General features: G+C 46.1%; 9 non-coding genes across 9 annotated transcripts; all 9 read right to left on the bottom strand.

Moving 5' to 3' along the window:
- Positions 1–1335: 1335 nt before the first annotated feature.
- On the bottom strand, positions 1336–1407 carry Trnat-agu (transfer RNA threonine (anticodon AGU)). Its single transcript has one exon. It is a non-coding gene; the product is annotated as a tRNA-Thr (tRNA).
- Positions 1408–2863: 1456 nt separating this feature from the next.
- Trnat-agu (transfer RNA threonine (anticodon AGU)) lies at positions 2864–2935 on the bottom strand. Its single transcript has one exon. It is a non-coding gene; the product is annotated as a tRNA-Thr (tRNA).
- Positions 2936–4382: 1447 nt separating this feature from the next.
- On the bottom strand, positions 4383–4454 carry Trnat-agu (transfer RNA threonine (anticodon AGU)). The gene has a single exon. It is a non-coding gene; the product is annotated as a tRNA-Thr (tRNA).
- Positions 4455–5907: 1453 nt separating this feature from the next.
- Positions 5908–5979, bottom strand: Trnat-agu (transfer RNA threonine (anticodon AGU)). The gene has a single exon. It is a non-coding gene; the product is annotated as a tRNA-Thr (tRNA).
- Positions 5980–7432: 1453 nt separating this feature from the next.
- Trnat-agu (transfer RNA threonine (anticodon AGU)) lies at positions 7433–7504 on the bottom strand. Its single transcript has one exon. It is a non-coding gene; the product is annotated as a tRNA-Thr (tRNA).
- A 2975-nt stretch (positions 7505–10479) lies between these two features.
- Trnat-agu (transfer RNA threonine (anticodon AGU)) lies at positions 10480–10551 on the bottom strand. Its single transcript has one exon. It is a non-coding gene; the product is annotated as a tRNA-Thr (tRNA).
- A 1460-nt stretch (positions 10552–12011) lies between these two features.
- Trnat-agu (transfer RNA threonine (anticodon AGU)) lies at positions 12012–12083 on the bottom strand. The gene has a single exon. It is a non-coding gene; the product is annotated as a tRNA-Thr (tRNA).
- A 1439-nt stretch (positions 12084–13522) lies between these two features.
- Trnat-agu (transfer RNA threonine (anticodon AGU)) lies at positions 13523–13594 on the bottom strand. Its single transcript has one exon. It is a non-coding gene; the product is annotated as a tRNA-Thr (tRNA).
- Positions 13595–15038: 1444 nt separating this feature from the next.
- On the bottom strand, positions 15039–15110 carry Trnat-agu (transfer RNA threonine (anticodon AGU)). Its single transcript has one exon. It is a non-coding gene; the product is annotated as a tRNA-Thr (tRNA).
- Between the last annotated feature and the right edge of the window lie 3955 nt (positions 15111–19065).

Genomic DNA, 19065 nt, shown 5'->3' with positions numbered 1-19065 from the left:
GCTTGCCAACACATCTGACACGTAAAGGAAGTGCTCTCCAAATAACACCACTTGCATTTCAGAACATGTCTTTCACACATGTCTACAAAATCACCTTCACCTTCAAATACAGTTTCGTAGCGACTGACGGAGACGTAGGCAAAGTTTAAAGTTGCTATTTCCATTACATCACGTTAATCAGAAAAACGGTAAGTTACATCTGCAGAGGAACAAAATTCCGTTCCTCCCCACACGGGGCTCGAACCCACGACCCTGGGATTAAGAGCCTTATGTTCTACCGACTGAGCTAGCCGCGCTGCCTCGGTGAGTATATGCCGGTTAGCACGTCACACAGTACTCGTTTGGGTTGATTGGTCTCATACAGAACCTCCCCATGTTGCCTAATGTTTTCCTAACGTCACACTCGTCACGTAGTTCACTTTTATTTCATAATCATTTCTGAGAGGTAACAGAATTGCATGACAACCTGCAGAGCTAGTTTCGTCAAAATTAACACACATACTTGATGTGACTCATAAGCCGAACGAGTTACTTTCCGACGTTATTTTAGATGTGCAAGTGCCAGTCAAAAACACGCGGCGACGGCAATATGCAAACCAATTCGCTAGTTAACACCGGTCTTGTTGTGCGTGTTTTAAGCTGAAGAGCATCTCCAAGCAGAAAATGGTCAACAGCAACATTCACACAGTTTCGTACTGCTCAAGTGCTACACTAAAACGGTATGTTTCTTTTTCAGATCTGGAAAAACACGACCGAGAGAGGAATCAAACACGCAATCTTCGGATACGAAGTCCGACGCCTTATCCATTAGGCCACACGGTCACTGACAAACAAGTGGAACTTATATACGACTCATCTCAAAACGCTCACACCACTGAGGAGTTGTGTTTTCGTTCTACACAGACGCTGCCCCTTGCTCTTTCCCACCCATTTGATACATTCAACCTGCTACGAGACCTACCAAATATAGACTGGGAAACTAAACCACACACTTTGTGCATTCGGAAATGTAAGGCAGGGCGTCCCTCGCCGCATTTGCTACGATGTCCATTTGCTACTTCTGCAGAAGTGGCGGCGGCGGCGACGACGACGACGACGACGACGACGACGACGACGGAAGGCTCTGAGATATGTGAGAAATACATCTATAAAATATATTTCAGACTGTCCCATCCCACCTTATGCTGTACCGCTTTGGCAAATGCTTTATCTGCGCCATTCGCCTTAATCACATCTGAGAGTAATTCTTAATAAAACGCCTCTCGCTAATTGTTAGTCATCCCAGATACTGTTTGCTATAAGGCCACGACGCGCAACTGATATCCAAAATTCGTCTGCCTCCTGTGAGGATCGAACTCACGACCCCTGGTTTACTAGACCAGTGCTCTGCCACTGAGCTAAAGAGGCGCGGCCAGGCGGCACTTTTGCGTACTTCATCCTTACGGTCGTCTGGATCATCAGACTTCAGCTGACAACACTTCATATTACCGTCTAATATTTGCAGCTATGGCGACCCATTACTGCTTGGCTACACATCTGACACGTAAACGAAGTGCTCTCCAAATAACACCACTTGCATTTCAGAACATGTCTTTCACACATGTCTACAAAATCACCTTCACCTTCAAATACAGTTTCGTAGCGACTGACGGAGACGTAGGCAAAGTTTAAAGTTGCTATTTCCATTACATCACGTTAATCAGAAAAACGGTAAGTTACATCTGCAGAGGAACAAAATTCCGTTCCTCCCCACGCGGGGCTCGAACCCACGACCCTGGGATTAACAGCCTTATGTTCTACCGACTGAGCTAGCCGCGCTGCCTCGGTGAGTATATGCCGGTTAGCACGTCACACAGTACTCGTTTGGGTTGATTGGTCCCATACAGAACCTCCCCATGTTGCCTAATGTTTTCCTAACGTCACACTCGTCACGTAGTTCACTTTTATTTCATAATCATTTCTGAGAGGTAACAGAATTGCATTACATCCTGCAGAGCTAGTTTCGTCAAAATTAACACACATACTTGATGTGACTCATAAGCCGAACGAGTTACTTTCCGACGTTATTTTAGATGTGCAAGTGCCAGTCAAAAACACGCGGCGACGGCAATATGCAAACCAATTCGCTAGTTAACACCGGTCTTGTTGTGCGTGTTTTAAGCTGAAGAGCATCTCCAAGCAGAAAATGGTCAACAGCAACATTCACACAGTTTCGTACTGCTCAAGTGCTACTCTAAAACGGTATGTTTCTTTTTCAGATCTGGAAAAACACGACCGAGAGAGGAATCAAACACGCAATCTTCGGATACGAAGTCCGACGCCTTATCCATTAGGCCACACGGTCACTGACAAACAAGTGGAACTTATATACGACTCATCTCAAAACGCTCACACCACTGAGGAGTTGTGTTTTCGTTCTACACAGACGCTGCCCCTTGCTCTTTCCCACCCATTTGATACATTCAACCTGCTACGAGACCTACCAAATATAGACTGGGAAACTAAACCACACACTTTGTGCATTCGGAAATGTAAGGCAGGGCGTCCCTCGCCGCATTTGCTACGATGTCCATTTGCTACTTCTGCAGAAGTGGCGGCGGCGGCGACGACGACGACGACGACGACGACGACGACGACGACGACGGAAGGCTCTGAGATATGTGAGAAATACATCTATAAAATATATTTCAGACTGTCCCATCCCACCTTATGCTGTACCGCTTTGGCAAATGCTTTATCTGCGCCATTCGCCTTAATCACATCTGAGAGTAATTCTTAATAAAACGCCTCTCGCTAATTGTTAGTCATCCCAGATACTGTTTGCTATAAGGCCACGACGCGCAACTGATATCCAAAATTCGTCTGCCTCCTGTGAGGATCGAACTCACGACCCCTGGTTTACTAGACCAGTGCTCTGCCACTGAGCTAAAGAGGCGCGGCCAGGCGGCACTTTTGCGTACTTCATCCTTACGGTCGTCTGGATCATCAGACTTCAGCTGACAACACTTCATATTACCGTCTAATATTTGCAGCTATGGCGACCCATTACTGCTTGCCTACACATCTGACACGTAAACGAAGTGCTCTCCAAATAACACCACTTGCATTTCAGAACATGTCTTTCACACATGTCTACAAAATCACCTTCACCTTCAAATACAGTTTCGTAGCGACTGACGGAGACGTAGGCAAAGTTTAAAGTTGCTATTTCCATTACATCACGTTAATCAGAAAAACGGTAAGTTACATCTGCAGAGGAACAAAATTCCGTTCCTCCCCACGTGGGGCTCGAACCCACGACCCTGGGATTAACAGCCTTATGTTCTACCGACTGAGCTAGCCGCGCTGCCTCGGTGAGTATATGCCGGTTAGCACGTCACACAGTACTCGTTTGGGTTGATTGGTCCCATACAGAACCTCCCCATGTTGCCTAATGTTTTCCTAACGTCACACTCGTCACGTAGTTCACTTTTATTTCATAATCATTTCTGAGAGGTAACAGAATTGCATGACAACCTGCAGAGCTAGTTTCGTCAAAATTAACACACATACTTGATGTGACTCATAAGCCGAACGAGTTACTTTCCGACGTTATTTTAGATGTGCAAGTGCCAGTCAAAAACACGCGGCGACGGCAATATGCAAACCAATTCGCTAGTTAACACCGGTCTTGTTGTGCGTGTTTTAAGCTGAAGAGCATCTCCAAGCAGAAAATGGTCAACAGCAACATTCACACGGTTCCGTACTGCTCAAGTGCTACACTAAAACGGTATGTTTCTTTTTCAGATCTGGAAAAACACGACCGAGAGAGGAATCAAACACGCAATCTTCGGATACGAAGTCCGACGCCTTATCCATTAGGCCACACGGTCACTGACAAACAAGTGGAATTTATATACGACTCATCTCAAAACGCTCACACCACTGAGGAGTTGTGTTTTCGTTCTACACAGACGCTGCCCCTTGCTCTTTCCCACCCATTTGATACATTCAACCTGCTACGAGACCTACCAAATATAGACTGGGAAACTAAACCACACACTTTGTGCATTCGGAAATGTAAGGCAGGGCGTCCCTCGCCGCATTTGCTACGATGTCCATTTGCTACTTCTGCAGAAGTGGCGGCGGCGGCGAAGACGACGACGACGACGACGACGACGACGGAAGGCTCTGAGATATGTGAGAAATACATCTATAAAATATATTTCAGACTGTCCCATCCCACCTTATGCTGTACCGCTTTGGCAAATGCTTTATCTGCGCCATTCGCCTTAATCACATCTGAGAGTAATTCTTAATAAAACGCCTCTCGCTAATTGTTAGTCATCCCAGATACTGTTTGCTATAAGGCCACGACGCGCAACTGATATCCAAAATTCGTCTGCCTCCTGTGAGGATCGAACTCACGACCCCTGGTTTACTAGACCAGTGCTCTGCCACTGAGCTAAAGAGGCGCGGCCAGGCGGCACTTTTGCGTACTTCATCCTTACGGTCGTCTGGATCATCAGACTTCAGCTGACAACACTTCATATTACCGTCTAATATTTGCAGCTATGGCGACCCATTACTGCTTGCCTACACATCTGACACGTAAACGAAGTGCTCTCCAAATAACACCACTTGCATTTCAGAACATGTCTTTCACACATGTCTACAAAATCACCTTCACCTTCAAATACAGTTTCGTAGCGACTGACGGAGACGTAGGCAAAGTTTAAAGTTGCTATTTCCATTACATCACGTTAATCAGAAAAACGGTAAGTTACATCTGCAGAGGAACAAAATTCCGTTCCTCCCCACGCGGGGCTCGAACCCACGACCCTGGGATTAACAGCCTTATGTTCTACCGACTGAGCTAGCCGCGCTGCCTCGGTGAGTATATGCCGGTTAGCACGTCACACAGTACTCGTTTGGGTTGATTGGTCCCATACAGAACCTCCCCATGTTGCCTAATGTTTTCCTAACGTCACACTCGTCACGTAGTTCACTTTTATTTCATAATCATTTCTGAGAGGTAACAGAATTGCATTACATCCTGCAGAGCTAGTTTCGTCAAAATTAACACACATACTTGATGTGACTCATAAGCCGAACGAGTTACTTTCCGACGTTATTTTAGATGTGCAAGTGCCAGTCAAAAACACGCGGCGACGGCAATATGCAAACCAATTCGCTAGTTAACACCGGTCTTGTTGTGCGTGTTTTAAGCTGAAGAGCATCTCCAAGCAGAAAATGGTCAACAGCAACATTCACACAGTTTCGTACTGCTCAAGTGCTACACTAAAACGGTATGTTTCTTTTTCAGATCTGGAAAAACACGACCGAGAGAGGAATCAAACACGCAATCTTCGGATACGAAGTCCGACGCCTTATCCATTAGGCCACACGGTCACTGACAAACAAGTGGAACTTATATACGACTCATCTCAAAACGCTCACACCACTGAGGAGTTGTGTTTTCGTTCTACACAGACGCTGCCCCTTGCTCTTTCCCACCCATTTGATACATTCAACCTGCTACGAGACCTACCAAATATAGACTGGGAAACTAAACCACACACTTTGTGCATTCGGAAATGTAAGGCAGGGCGTCCCTCGCCGCATTTGCTACGATGTCCATTTGCTACTTCTGCAGAAGTGGCGGCGGCGGCGACGACGACGACGACGACGACGACGACGACGACGACGGAAGGCTCTGAGATATGTGAGAAATACATCTATAAAATATATTTCAGACTGTCCCATCCCACCTTATGCTGTACCGCTTTGGCAAATGCTTTATCTGCGCCATTCGCCTTAATCACATCTGAGAGTAATTCTTAATAAAACGCCTCTCGCTAATTGTTAGTCATCCCAGATACTGTTTGCTATAAGGCCACGACGCGCAACTGATATCCAAAATTCGTCTGCCTCCTGTGAGGATCGAACTCACGACCCCTGGTTTACTAGACCAGTGCTCTGCCACTGAGCTAAAGAGGCGCGGCCAGGCGGCACTTTTGCGTACTTCATCCTTACGGTCGTCTGGATCATCAGACTTCAGCTGACAACACTTCATATTACCGTCTAATATTTGCAGCTATGGCGACCCATTACTGCTTGCCTACACATCTGACACGTAAACGAAGTGCTCTCCAAATAACACCACTTGCATTTCAGAACATGTCTTTCACACATGTCTACAAAATCACCTTCACCTTCAAATACAGTTTCGTAGCGACTGACGGAGACGTAGGCAAAGTTTAAAGTTGCTATTTCCATTACATCACGTTAATCAGAAAAACGGTAAGTTACATCTGCAGAGGAACAAAATTCCGTCCCTCCCCACGTGGGGCTCGAACCCACGACCCTGGGATTAACAGCCTTATGTTCTACCGACTGAGCTAGCCGCGCTGCCTCGGTGAGTATATGCCGGTTAACACGTCACACAGTACTCGTTTGGGTTGATTGGTCCCATACAGAACCTCCCCATGTTGCCTAATGTTTTCCTAACGTCACACTCGTCACGTAGTTCACTTTTATTTCATAATCATTTCTGAGAGGTAACAGAATTGCATGACAACCTGCAGAGCTAGTTTCGTCAAAATTAACACACATACTTGATGTGACTCATAAGCCGAACGAGTTACTTTCCGACGTTATTTTAGATGTGCAAGTGCCAGTCAAAAACACGCGGCGACGGCAATATGCAAACCAATTCGCTAGTTAACACCGGTCTTGTTGTGCGTGTTTTAAGCTGAAGAGCATCTCCAAGCAGAAAATGGTCAACAGCAACATTCACACGGTTTCGTACTGCTCAAGTGCTACACTAAAACGGTATGTTTCTTTTTCAGATCTGGAAAAACACGACCGAGAGAGGAATCAAACACGCAATCTTCGGATACGAAGTCCGACGCCTTATCCATTAGGCCACACGGTCACTGACAAACAAGTGGAACTTATATACGACTCATCTCAAAACGCTCACACCACTGACGAGTTGTGTTTTCGTTCTACACAGACGCTGCCCCTTGCTCTTTCCCACCCATTTGATACATTCAACCTGCTACGAGACCTACCAAATATAGACTGGGAAACTAAACCACACACTTTGTGCATTCGGAAATGTAAGGCAGGGCGTCCCTCGCCGCATTTGCTACGATGTCCATTTGCTACTTCTGCAGAAGTGGCGGCGGCGGCGGCGGCGACGACGACGACGACGACGACGACGACGACGGAAGGCTCTGAGATATGTGAGAAATACATCTATAAAATATATTTCAGACTGTCCCATCCCACCTTACGCTGTACCGCTTTGGCAAATGCTTTATCTGCGCCATTCGCCTTAATCACATCTGAGAGTAATTCTTAATAAAACGCCTCTCGCTAATTGTTAGTCATACCAGATACTGTTTGCTATAAGGCCACGACGCGCAACTGATATCCAAAATTCGTCTGCCTCCTGTGAGGATCGAACTCACGACCCCTGGTTTACTAGACCAGTGCTCTGCCACTGAGCTAAAGAGGCGCGGCCTAGCGGTACTTTTGCGTACTTCATCCTTACGGTCGTCTGGATCATCAGACTTCAGCTGACAACACTTCATATTACCGTCTAATATTTGCAGCTATGGCGACCCATTACTGCTTGGCTACACATCTGACACGTAAACGAAGTGCTCTCCAAATAACACCACTTGCATTTCAGAACATGTCTTTCACACATGTCTACAAAATCACCTTCACCTTCAAATACAGTTTCGTAGCGACTGACGGAGACGTAGGCAAAGTTTAAAGTTGCTATTTCCATTACATCACGTTAATCAGAAAAACGGTAAGTTACATCTGCAGAGGAACAAAATTCCGTTCCTCCCCACGTGGGGCTCGAACCCACGACCCTGGGATTAACAGCCTTATGTTCAACCGACTGAGCTAGCCGCGCTGCCTCGGTGAGTATATGCCGGTTAGCACGTCACACAGTACTCGTTTGGGTTGATTGGTCCCATACAGAACCTCCCCATGTTGCCTAATGTTTTCCTAACGTCACACTCGTCACGTAGTTCACTTTTATTTCATAATCATTTCTGAGAGGTAACAGAATTGCATGACAACCTGCAGAGCTAGTTTCGTCAAAATTAACACACATACTTGATGTGACTCATAAGCCGAACGAGTTACTTTCCGACGTTATTTTAGATGTGCAAGTGCCAGTCAAAAACACGCGGCGACGGCAATATGCAAACCAATTCGCTAGTTAACACCGGTCTTGTTGTGCGTGTTTTAAGCTGAAGAGCATCTCCAAGCAGAAAATGGTCAACAGCAACATTCACACGGTTTCGTACTGCTCAAGTGCTACACTAAAACGGTATGTTTCTTTTTCAGATCTGGAAAAACACGACCGAAAGAGGAATCAAACACGCAATCTTCGGATACGAAGTCCGACGCCTTATCCATTAGGCCACACGGTCACTGACAAACAAGTGGAACTTATATACGACTCATCTCAAAACGCTCACACCACTGAGGAGTTGTGTTTTCGTTCTACACAGACGCTGCCCCTTGCTCTTTCCCACCCATTTGATACATTCAACCTGCTACGAGACCTACCAAATATAGACTGGGAAACTAAACCACACACTTTGTGCATTCGGAAATGTAAGGCAGGGCGTCCCTCGCCGCATTTGCTACGATGTCCATTTGCTACTTCTGCAGAAGTGGCGGCGGCGGCGACGACGACGACGACGACGACGACGACGACGACAACCGCGGAAGGCTCTGAGATATGTGAGAAATACATCTATCAAATACATTTCAGACTGTCCCATCCCACCTTATGCTGTACCGCTTTGGCAAATGCTTTATCTGCGCCATTCGCCTTAATCACATCTGAGAGTAATTCTTAATAAAACGCCTCTCGCTAATTGTTAGTCATCCCAGATACTGTTTGCTATAAGGCCACGACGCGCAACTGATATCCAAAATTCGTCTGCCTCCGGTGAGGATAGAACTCACGACCCCTGGTTTACTAGACCAGTGCTCTGCCACTGAGCTAAATAGGCGCGGCCTAGCGGTACTTTTGCGTACTTTATCCTTACGGTCGTCTGGATCATCAGACTTCAGCTGACAACACTTCATATTACCGTCTAGTATTTGCAGCTATGGCGACCCATTACTGCTTGCCTACACATCTGACACGTAAAGGAAGTGCTCTCCAAATAACACCACTTGCATTTCAGAACATGTCTTTCACACATGTCTACAAAATCACCTTCACCTTCAAATACAGTTTCGTAGCGACTGACGGAGACGTAGGCAAAGTTTAAAGTTGCTATTTCCATTACATCACGTTAATCAGAAAAACGGTAAGTTACATCTGCAGAGGAACAAAATTCCGTTCCTCCCCACGTGGGGCTCGAACCCACGACCCTGGGATTAAGAGCCTTATGTTCTACCGACTGAGCTAGCCGCGCTGCCTCGGTGAGTATATGCCGGTTAGCACGTCACACAGTACTCGTTTGGGTTGATTGGTCCCATACAGAACCTCCCCATGTTGCCTAATGTTTTCCTAACGTCACACTCGTCACGTAGTTCACTTTTATTTCATAATCATTTCTGAGAGGTAACAGAATTGCATGACAACCTGCAGAGCTAGTTTCGTCAAAATTAACACACATACTTGATGTGACTCATAAGCCGAACGAGTTACTTTCCGACGTTATTTTAGATGTGCAAGTGCCAGTCAAAAACACGCGGCGACGGCAATATGCAAACCAATTCGCTAGTTAACACCGGTCTTGTTGTGCGTGTTTTAAGCTGAAGAGCATCTCCAAGCAGAAAATGGTCAACAGCAACATTCACACGGTTTCGTACTGCTCAAGTGCTACACTAAAACGGTATGTTTCTTTTTCAGATCTGGAAAAACACGACCGAGAGAGGAATCAAACACGCAATCTTCGGATACGAAGTCCGACGCCTTATCCATTAGGCCACACGGTCACTGACAAACAAGTGGAACTTATATACGACTCATCTCAAAACGCTCACACCACTGAGGAGTTGTGTTTTCGTTCTACACAGACGCTGCCCCTTGCTCTTTCCCACCCATTTGATACATTCAACCTGCTACGAGACCTACCAAATATAGACTGGGAAACTAAACCACACACTTTGTGCATTCGGAAATGTAAGGCAGGGCGTCCCTCGCCGCATTTGCTACGATGTCCATTTGCTACTTCTGCAGAAGTGGCGGCGGCGGCGACGACGACGACGACGACGACGACGACGACGGAAGGCTCTGAGATATGTGAGAAATACATCTATAAAATATATTTCAGACTGTCCCATCCCACCTTATGCTGTACCGCTTTGGCAAATGCTTTATCTGCGCCATTCGCCTTAATCACATCTGAGAGTAATTCTTAATAAAACGCCTCTCGCTAATTGTTAGTCATCCCAGATACTGTTTGCTATAAGGCCACGACGCGCAACTGATATCCAAAATTCGTCTGCCTCCTGTGAGGATCGAACTCACGACCCCTGGTTTACTAGACCAGTGCTCTGCCACTGAGCTAAAGAGGCGCGGCCAGGCGGCACTTTTGCGTACTTCATCCTTACGGTCGTCTGGATCATCAGACTTCAGCTGACAACACTTCATATTACCGTCTAATATTTGCAGCTATGGCGACCCATTACTGCTTGCCTACACATCTGACACGTAAACGAAGTGCTCTCCAAATAACACCACTTGCATTTCAGAACATGTCTTTCACACATGTCTACAAAATCACCTTCACCTTCAAATACAGTTTCGTAGCGACTGACGGAGACGTAGGCAAAGTTTAAAGTTGCTATTTCCATTACATCACGTTAATCAGAAAAACGGTAAGTTACATCTGCAGAGGAACAAAATTCCGTTCCTCCCCACGCGGGGCTCGAACCCACGACCCTGGGATTAACAGCCTTATGTTCTACCGACTGAGCTAGCCGCGCTGCCTCGGTGAGTATATGCCGGTTAGCACGTCACACAGTACTCGTTTGGGTTGATTGGTCCCATACAGAACCTCCCCATGTTGCCTAATGTTTTCCTAACGTCACACTCGTCACGTAGTTCACTTTTATTTCATAATCATTTCTGAGAGGTAACAGAATTGCATTACATCCTGCAGAGCTAGTTTTCGTCAAAATTAACACACATACTTGATGTGACTCATAAGCCGAACGAGTTACTTTCCGACGTTATTTTAGATGTGCAAGTGCCAGTCAAAAACACGCGGCGACGGCAATATGCAAACCAATTCGCTAGTTAACACCGGTCTTGTTGTGCGTGTTTTAAGCTGAAGAGCATCTCCAAGCAGAAAATGGTCAACAGCAACATTCACACGGTTTCGTACTGCTCAAGTGCTACACTAAAACGGTATGTTTCTTTTTCAGATCTGGAAAAACACGACCGAGAGAGGAATCAAACACGCAATCTTCGGATACGAAGTCCGACGCCTTATCCATTAGGCCACACGGTCACTGGCAAACAAGTGGAACTTATATACGACTCATCTCAAAACGCTCACACCACTGAGGAGTTGTGTTTTCGTTCTACACAGACGCTGCCCCTTGCTCTTTCCCACCCATTTGATACATTCAACCTGCTACGAGACCTACCAAATATAGACTGGGAAACTAAACCACACACTTTGTGCATTCGGAAATGTAAGGCAGGGCGTCCCTCGCCGCATTTGCTACGATGTCCATTTGCTACTTCTGCAGAAGTGGCGGCGGCGGCGGCGACGACGACGACGACGACGACGACGACGACGACGACGACGGAAGGCTCTGAGATATGTGAGAAATACATCTATAAAATATATTTCAGACTGTCCCATCCCACCTTATGCTGTACCGCTTTGGCAAATGCTTTATCTGCGCCATTCGCCTTAATCACATCTGAGAGTAATTCTTAATAAAACGCCTCTCGCTAATTGTTAGTCATCCCAGATACTGTTTGCTATAAGGCCACGACGCGCAACTGATATCCAAAATTCGTCTGCCTCCTGTGAGGATCGAACTCACGACCCCTGGTTTACTAGACCAGTGCTCTGCCACTGAGCTAAAGAGGCGCGGCCAGGCGGCACTTTTGCGTACTTCATCCTTACGGTCGTCTGGATCATCAGACTTCAGCTGACAACACTTCATATTACCGTCTAATATTTGCAGCTATGGCGACCCATTACTGCTTGCCTACACATCTGACACGTAAACGAAGTGCTCTCCAAATAACACCACTTGCATTTCAGAACATGTCTTTCACACATGTCTACAAAATCACCTTCACCTTCAAATACAGTTTCGTAGCGACTGACGGAGACGTAGGCAAAGTTTAAAGTTGCTATTTCCATTACATCACGTTAATCAGAAAAACGGTAAGTTACATCTGCAGAGGAACAAAATTCCGTTCCTCCCCACGCGGGGCTCGAACCCACGACCCTGGGATTAACAGCCTTATGTTCTACCGACTGAGCTAGCCGCGCTGCCTCGGTGAGTATATGCCGGTTAGCACGTCACACAGTACTCGTTTGGGTTGATTGGTCCCATACAGAACCTCCCCATGTTGCCTAATGTTTTCCTAACGTCACACTCGTCACGTAGTTCACTTTTATTTCATAATCATTTCTGAGAGGTAACAGAATTGCATTACATCCTGCAGAGCTAGTTTTCGTCAAAATTAACACACATACTTGATGTGACTCATAAGCCGAACGAGTTACTTTCCGACGTTATTTTAGATGTGCAAGTGCCAGTCAAAAACACGCGGCGACGGCAATATGCAAACCAATTCGCTAGTTAACACCGGTCTTGTTGTGCGTGTTTTAAGCTGAAGAGCATCTCCAAGCAGAAAATGGTCAACAGCAACATTCACACAGTTTCGTACTGCTCAAGTGCTACACTAAAACGGTATGTTTCTTTTTCAGATCTGGAAAAACACGACCGAGAGAGGAATCAAACACGCAATCTTCGGATACGAAGTCCGACGCCTTATCCATTAGGCCACACGGTCACTGACAAACAAGTGGAACTTATATACGACTCATCTCAAAACGCTCACACCACTGAGGAGTTGTGTTTTCGTTCTACACAGACGCTGCCCCTTGCTCTTTCCCACCCATTTGATACATTCAACCTGCTACGAGACCTACCAAATATAGACTGGGAAACTAAACCACACACTTTGTGCATTCGGAAATGTAAGGCAGGGCGTCCCTCGCCGCATTTGCTACGATGTCCATTTGCTACTTCTGCAGAAGTGGCGGCGGCGGCGGCGACGACGACGACGACGACGGAAGGCTCTGAGATATGTGAGAAATACATCTATAAAATATATTTCAGACTGTCCCATCCCACCTTATGCTGTACCGCTTTGGCAAATGCTTTATCTGCGCCATTCGCCTTAATCACATCTGAGAGTAATTCTTAATAAAACGCCTCTCGCTAATTGTTAGTCATCCCAGATACTGTTTGCTATAAGGCCACGACGCGCAACTGATATCCAAAATTCGTCTGCCTCCTGTGAGGATCGAACTCACGACCCCTGGTTTACTAGACCAGTGCTCTGCCACTGAGCTAAAGAGGCGCGGCCTAGCGGTACTTTTGCGTACTTCATCCTTACGGTCGTCTGGATCATCAGACTTCAGCTGACAACACTTCATATTACCGTCTAATATTTGCAGCTATGGCGACCCATTACTGCTTGCCTACACATCTGACACGTAAACGAAGTGCTCTCCAAATAACACCACTTGCATTTCAGAACATGTCTTTCACACATGTCTACAAAATCACCTTCACCTTCAAATACAGTTTCGTAGCGACTGACGGAGACGTAGGCAAAGTTTAAAGTTGCTATTTCCATTACATCACGTTAATCAGAAAAACGGTAAGTTACATCTGCAGAGGAACAAAATTCCGTTCCTCCCCACGTGGGGCTCGAACCCACGACCCTGGGATTAACAGCCTTCTGTTCTACCGACTGAGCTAGCCGCGCTGCCTCGGTGAGTATATGCCGGTTAGCACGTCACACAGTACTCGTTTGGGTTGATTGGTCCCATACAGAACCTCCCCATGTTGCCTAATGTTTTCCTAACGTCACACTCGTCACGTAGTTCACTTTTATTTCATAATCATTTCTGAGAGGTAACAGAATTGCATGACAACCTGCAGAGCTAGTTTCGTCAAAATTAACACACATACTTGATGTGACTCATAAGCCGAACGAGTTACTTTCCGACGTTATTTTAGATGTGCAAGTGCCAGTCAAAAACACGCGGCGACGGCAATATGCAAACCAATTCGCTAGTTAACACCGGTCTTGTTGTGCGTGTTTTAAGCTGAAGAGCATCTCCAAGCAGAAAATGGTCAACAGCAACATTCACACGGTTTCGTACTGCTCAAGTGCTACACTAAAACGGTATGTTTCTTTTTCAGATCTGGAAAAACACGACCGAAAGAGGAATCAAACAAGCAATCTTCGGATACGAAGTCCGACGCCTTATCCATTAGGCCACACGGTCACTGACAAACAAGTGGAACTTATATACGACTCATCTCAAAACGCTCACACCACTGACGAGTTGTGTTTTCGTTCTATACAGACGCTGCCCCTTGCTCTTTCCCACCCATTTGATACATTCAACCTGCTACGAGACCTACCAAATATAGACTGGGAAACTAAACCACACACTTTGTGCATTCGGAAATGTAAGGCAGGGCGTCCCTCGCCGCATTTGCTACGATGTCCATTTGCTACTTCTGCAGAAGTGGCGGCGGCGGCGACGACGACGACGACGACGACGACGACGGAAGGCTCTGAGATATGTGAGAAAAACATCTATAAAATATATTTCAGACTGTCCCATCCCACCTTACGCTGTACCGCTTTGGCAAATGCTTTATCTGCGCCATTCGCCTTAATCACATCTGAGAGTAATTCTTAATAAAACGCCTCTCGCTAATTGTTAGTCATACCAGATACTGTTTGCTATAAGGCCACGACGCGCAACTGATATCCAAAATTCGTCTGCCTCCTGTGAGGATCGAACTCACGACCCCTGGTTTACTAGACCAGTGCTCTGCCACTGAGCTAAAGAGGCGCGGCCTAGCGGTACTTTTGCGTACTTCATCCTTACGGTCGTCTGGATCATCAGACTTCAGCTGACAACACTTCATATTACCGTCTAATATTTGCAGCTATGGCGACCCATTACTGCTTGGCTACACATCTGACACGTAAACGAAGTGCTCTCCAAATAACACCACTTGCATTTCAGAACATGTCTTTCACACATGTCTACAAAATCACCTTCACCTTCAAATACAGTTTCGTAGCGACTGACGGAGACGTAGGCAAAGTTTAAAGTTGCTATTTCCATTACATCACGTTAATCAGAAAAACGGTAAGTTACATCTGCAGAGGAACAAAATTCCGTTCCTCCCCACGTGGGGCTCGAACCCACGACCCTGGGATTAACAGCCTTATGTTCTACCGACTGAGCTAGCCGCGCTGCCTCGGTGAATATATGCCGGTTAGCACGTCACACAGTACTCGTTTGGGTTGATTGGTCCCATACAGAACCTCCCCATGTTGCCTAATGTTTTCCTAACGTCACACTCGTCACGTAGTTCACTTTTATTTCATAATCATTTCTGAGAGGTAACAGAATTGCATGACAACCTGCAGAGCTAGTTTCGTCAAAATTAACACACATACTTGATGTGACTCATAAGCCGAACGAGTTACTTTCCGACGTTATTTTAGATGTGCAAGTGCCAGTCAAAAACACGCGGCGACGGCAATATGCAAACCAATTCGCTAGTTAACACCGGTCTTGTTGTGCGTGTTTTAAGCTGAAGAGCATCTCCAAGCAGAAAATGGTCAACAGCAACATTCACACGGTTTCGTACTGCTCAAGTGCTACACTAAAACGGTATGTTTCTTTTTCAGATCTGGAAAAACACGACCGAAAGAGGAATCAAACACGCAATCTTCGGATACGAAGTCCGACGCCTTATCCATTAGGCCACACGGTCACTGACAAACAAGTGGAACTTATATACGACTCATCTCAAAACGCTCACACCACTGAGGAGTTGTGTTTTCGTTCTACACAGACGCTGCCCCTTGCTCTTTCCCACCCATTTGATACATTCAACCTGCTACGAGACCTACCAAATATAGACTGGGAAACTAAACCACACACTTTGTGCATTCGGAAATGTAAGGCAGGGCGTCCCTCGCCGCATTTGCTACGATGTCCATTTGCTACTTCTGCAGAAGTGGCGGCGACGACGACGACGACGACGACGACGACGACGACAACCGCGGAAGGCTCTGAGATATGTGAGAAATACATCTATCAAATACATTTCAGACTGTCCCATCCCACCTTATGCTGTACCGCTTTGGCAAATGCTTTATCTGCGCCATTCGCCTTAATCACATCTGAGAGTAATTCTTAATAAAACGCCTCTCGCTAATTGTTAGTCATCCCAGATACTGTTTGCTATAAGGCCACGACGCGCAACTGATATCCAAAATTCGTCTGCCTCCGGTGAGGATAGAACTCACGACCCCTGGTTTACTAGACCAGTGCTCTGCCACTGAGCTAAATAGGCGCGGCCTAGCGGTACTTTTGCGTACTTTATCCTTACGGTCGTCTGGATCATCAGACTTCAGCTGACAACACTTCATATTACCGTCTAGTATTTGCAGCTATGGCGACCCATTACTGCTTGCCTACACATCTGACACGTAAAGGAAGTGCTCTCCAAATAACACCACTTGCATTTCAGAACATGTCTTTCACACATGTCTACAAAATCACCTTCACCTTCAAATACAGTTTCGTAGCGACTGACGGAGACGTAGGCAAAGTTTAAAGTTGCTATTTCCATTACATCACGTTAATCAGAAAAACGGTAAGTTACATCTGCAGAGGAACAAAATTCCGTTCCTCCCCACGGTGGGCTCGAACCCACGACCCTGGGATTAACAGCCTTATGTTCTACCGACTGAGCTAGCCGCGCTGCCTCGGTGAGTATATGCCGGTTAGCACGTCACACAGTACTCGTTTGGGTTGATTGGTCCCATACAGAACCTCCCCATGTTGCCTAATGTTTTCCTAACGTCACACTCGTCACGTAGTTCACTTTTATTTCATAATCATTTCTGAGAGGTAACAGAATTGCATGACAACCTGCAGAGCTAGTTTCGTCAAAATTAACACACATACTTGATGTGACTCATAAGCCGAACGAGTTACTTTCCGACGTTATTTTAGATGTGCAAGTGCCAGTCAAAAACACGCGGCGACGGCAATATGCAAACCAATTCGCTAGTTAACACCGGTCTTGTTGTGCGTGTTTTAAGCTGAAGAGCATCTCCAAGCAGAAAATGGTCAACAGCAACATTCACACGGTTTCGTACTGCTCAAGTGCTACACTAAAACGGTATGTTTCTTTTTCAGATCTGGAAAAACACGACCGAGAGAGGAATCAAACACGCAATCTTCGGATACGAAGTCCGACGCCTTATCCATTAGGCCACACGGTCACTGACAAACAAGTGGAACTTATATACGACTCATCTCAAAACGCTCACACCACTGAGGAGTTGTGTTTTCGTTCTACACAGACGCTGCCCCTTGCTCTTTCCCACCCATTTGATACATTCAACCTGCTACGAGACCTACCAAATATAGACTGGGAAACTAAACCACACACTTTGTGCATTCGGAAATGTAAGGCAGGGCGTCCCTCGCCGCATTTGCTACGATGTCCATTTGCTACTTCTGCAGAAGTGGCGGCGACGACGACGACGACGACGACGACGACTACGACGACGACAACCGCGGAAGGCTCTGAGATATGTGAGAAATACATCTATCAAATACATTTCAGACTGTCCCATCCCACCTTATGCTGTACCGCTTTGGCAAATGCTTTATCTGCGCCATTCGCCTTAATCACATCTGAGAGTAATTCTTAATAAAACGCCTCTCGCTAATTGTTAGTCATCCCAGATACTGTTTGCTATAAGGCCACGACGCGCAACTGATATCCAAAATTCGTCTGCCTCCGGTGAGGATAGAACTCACGACCCCTGGTTTACTAGACCAGTGCTCTGCCACTGAGCTAAATAGGCGCGGCCTAGCGGTACTTTTGCGTACTTTATCCTTACGGTCGTCTGGATCATCAGACTTCAGCTGACAACACTTCATATTACCGTCTAGTATTTGCAGCTATGGCGACCCATTACTGCTTGCCTACACATCTGACACGTAAAGGAAGTGCTCTCCAAATAACACCACTTGCATTTCAGAACATGTCTTTCACACATGTCTACAAAATCACCTTCACCTTCAAATACAGTTTCGTAGCGACTGACGGAGACGTAGGCAAAGTTTAAAGTTGCTATTTCCATTACATCACGTTAATCAGAAAAACGGTAAGTTACATCTGCAGAGGAACAAAATTCCGTTCCTCCCCACGTGGGGCTCGAACCCACGACCCTGGGATTAACAGCCTTATGTTCTACCGACTGAGCTAGCCGCGCTGCCTCGGTGAGTATATGCCGGTTAGCACGTCACACAGTACTCGTTTGGGTTGATTGGTCCCATACAGAACCTCCCCATGTTGCCTAATGTTTTCCTAACGTCACACTCGTCACGTAGTTCACTTTTATTTCATAATCATTTCTGAGAGGTAACAGAATTGCATGACAACCTGCAGAGCTAGTTTCGTCAAAATTAACACACATACTTGATGTGACTCATAAGCCGAACGAGTTACTTTCCGACGTTATTTTAGATGTGCAAGTGCCAGTCAAAAACACGCGGCGACGGCAATATGCAAACCAATTCGCTAGTTAACACCGGTCTTGTTGTGCGTGTTTTAAGCTGAAGAGCATCTCCAAGCAGAAAATGGTCAACAGCAACATTCACACGGTTTCGTACTGCTCAAGTGCTACACTAAAACGGTATGTTTCTTTTTCAGATCTGGAAAAACACGACCGAGAGAGGAAACAAACACGCAATCTTCGGATACGAA

This window comes from Schistocerca gregaria, chromosome 4, assembly GCF_023897955.1.
Source record: "Schistocerca gregaria isolate iqSchGreg1 chromosome 4, iqSchGreg1.2, whole genome shotgun sequence".
Classification (NCBI taxonomy): Eukaryota; Metazoa; Arthropoda; class Insecta; order Orthoptera; family Acrididae; genus Schistocerca; species Schistocerca gregaria.
The sequence above is the reverse complement of the archived record's forward strand: the minus strand, read 5'-3'. Positions and strand labels throughout refer to the sequence as shown.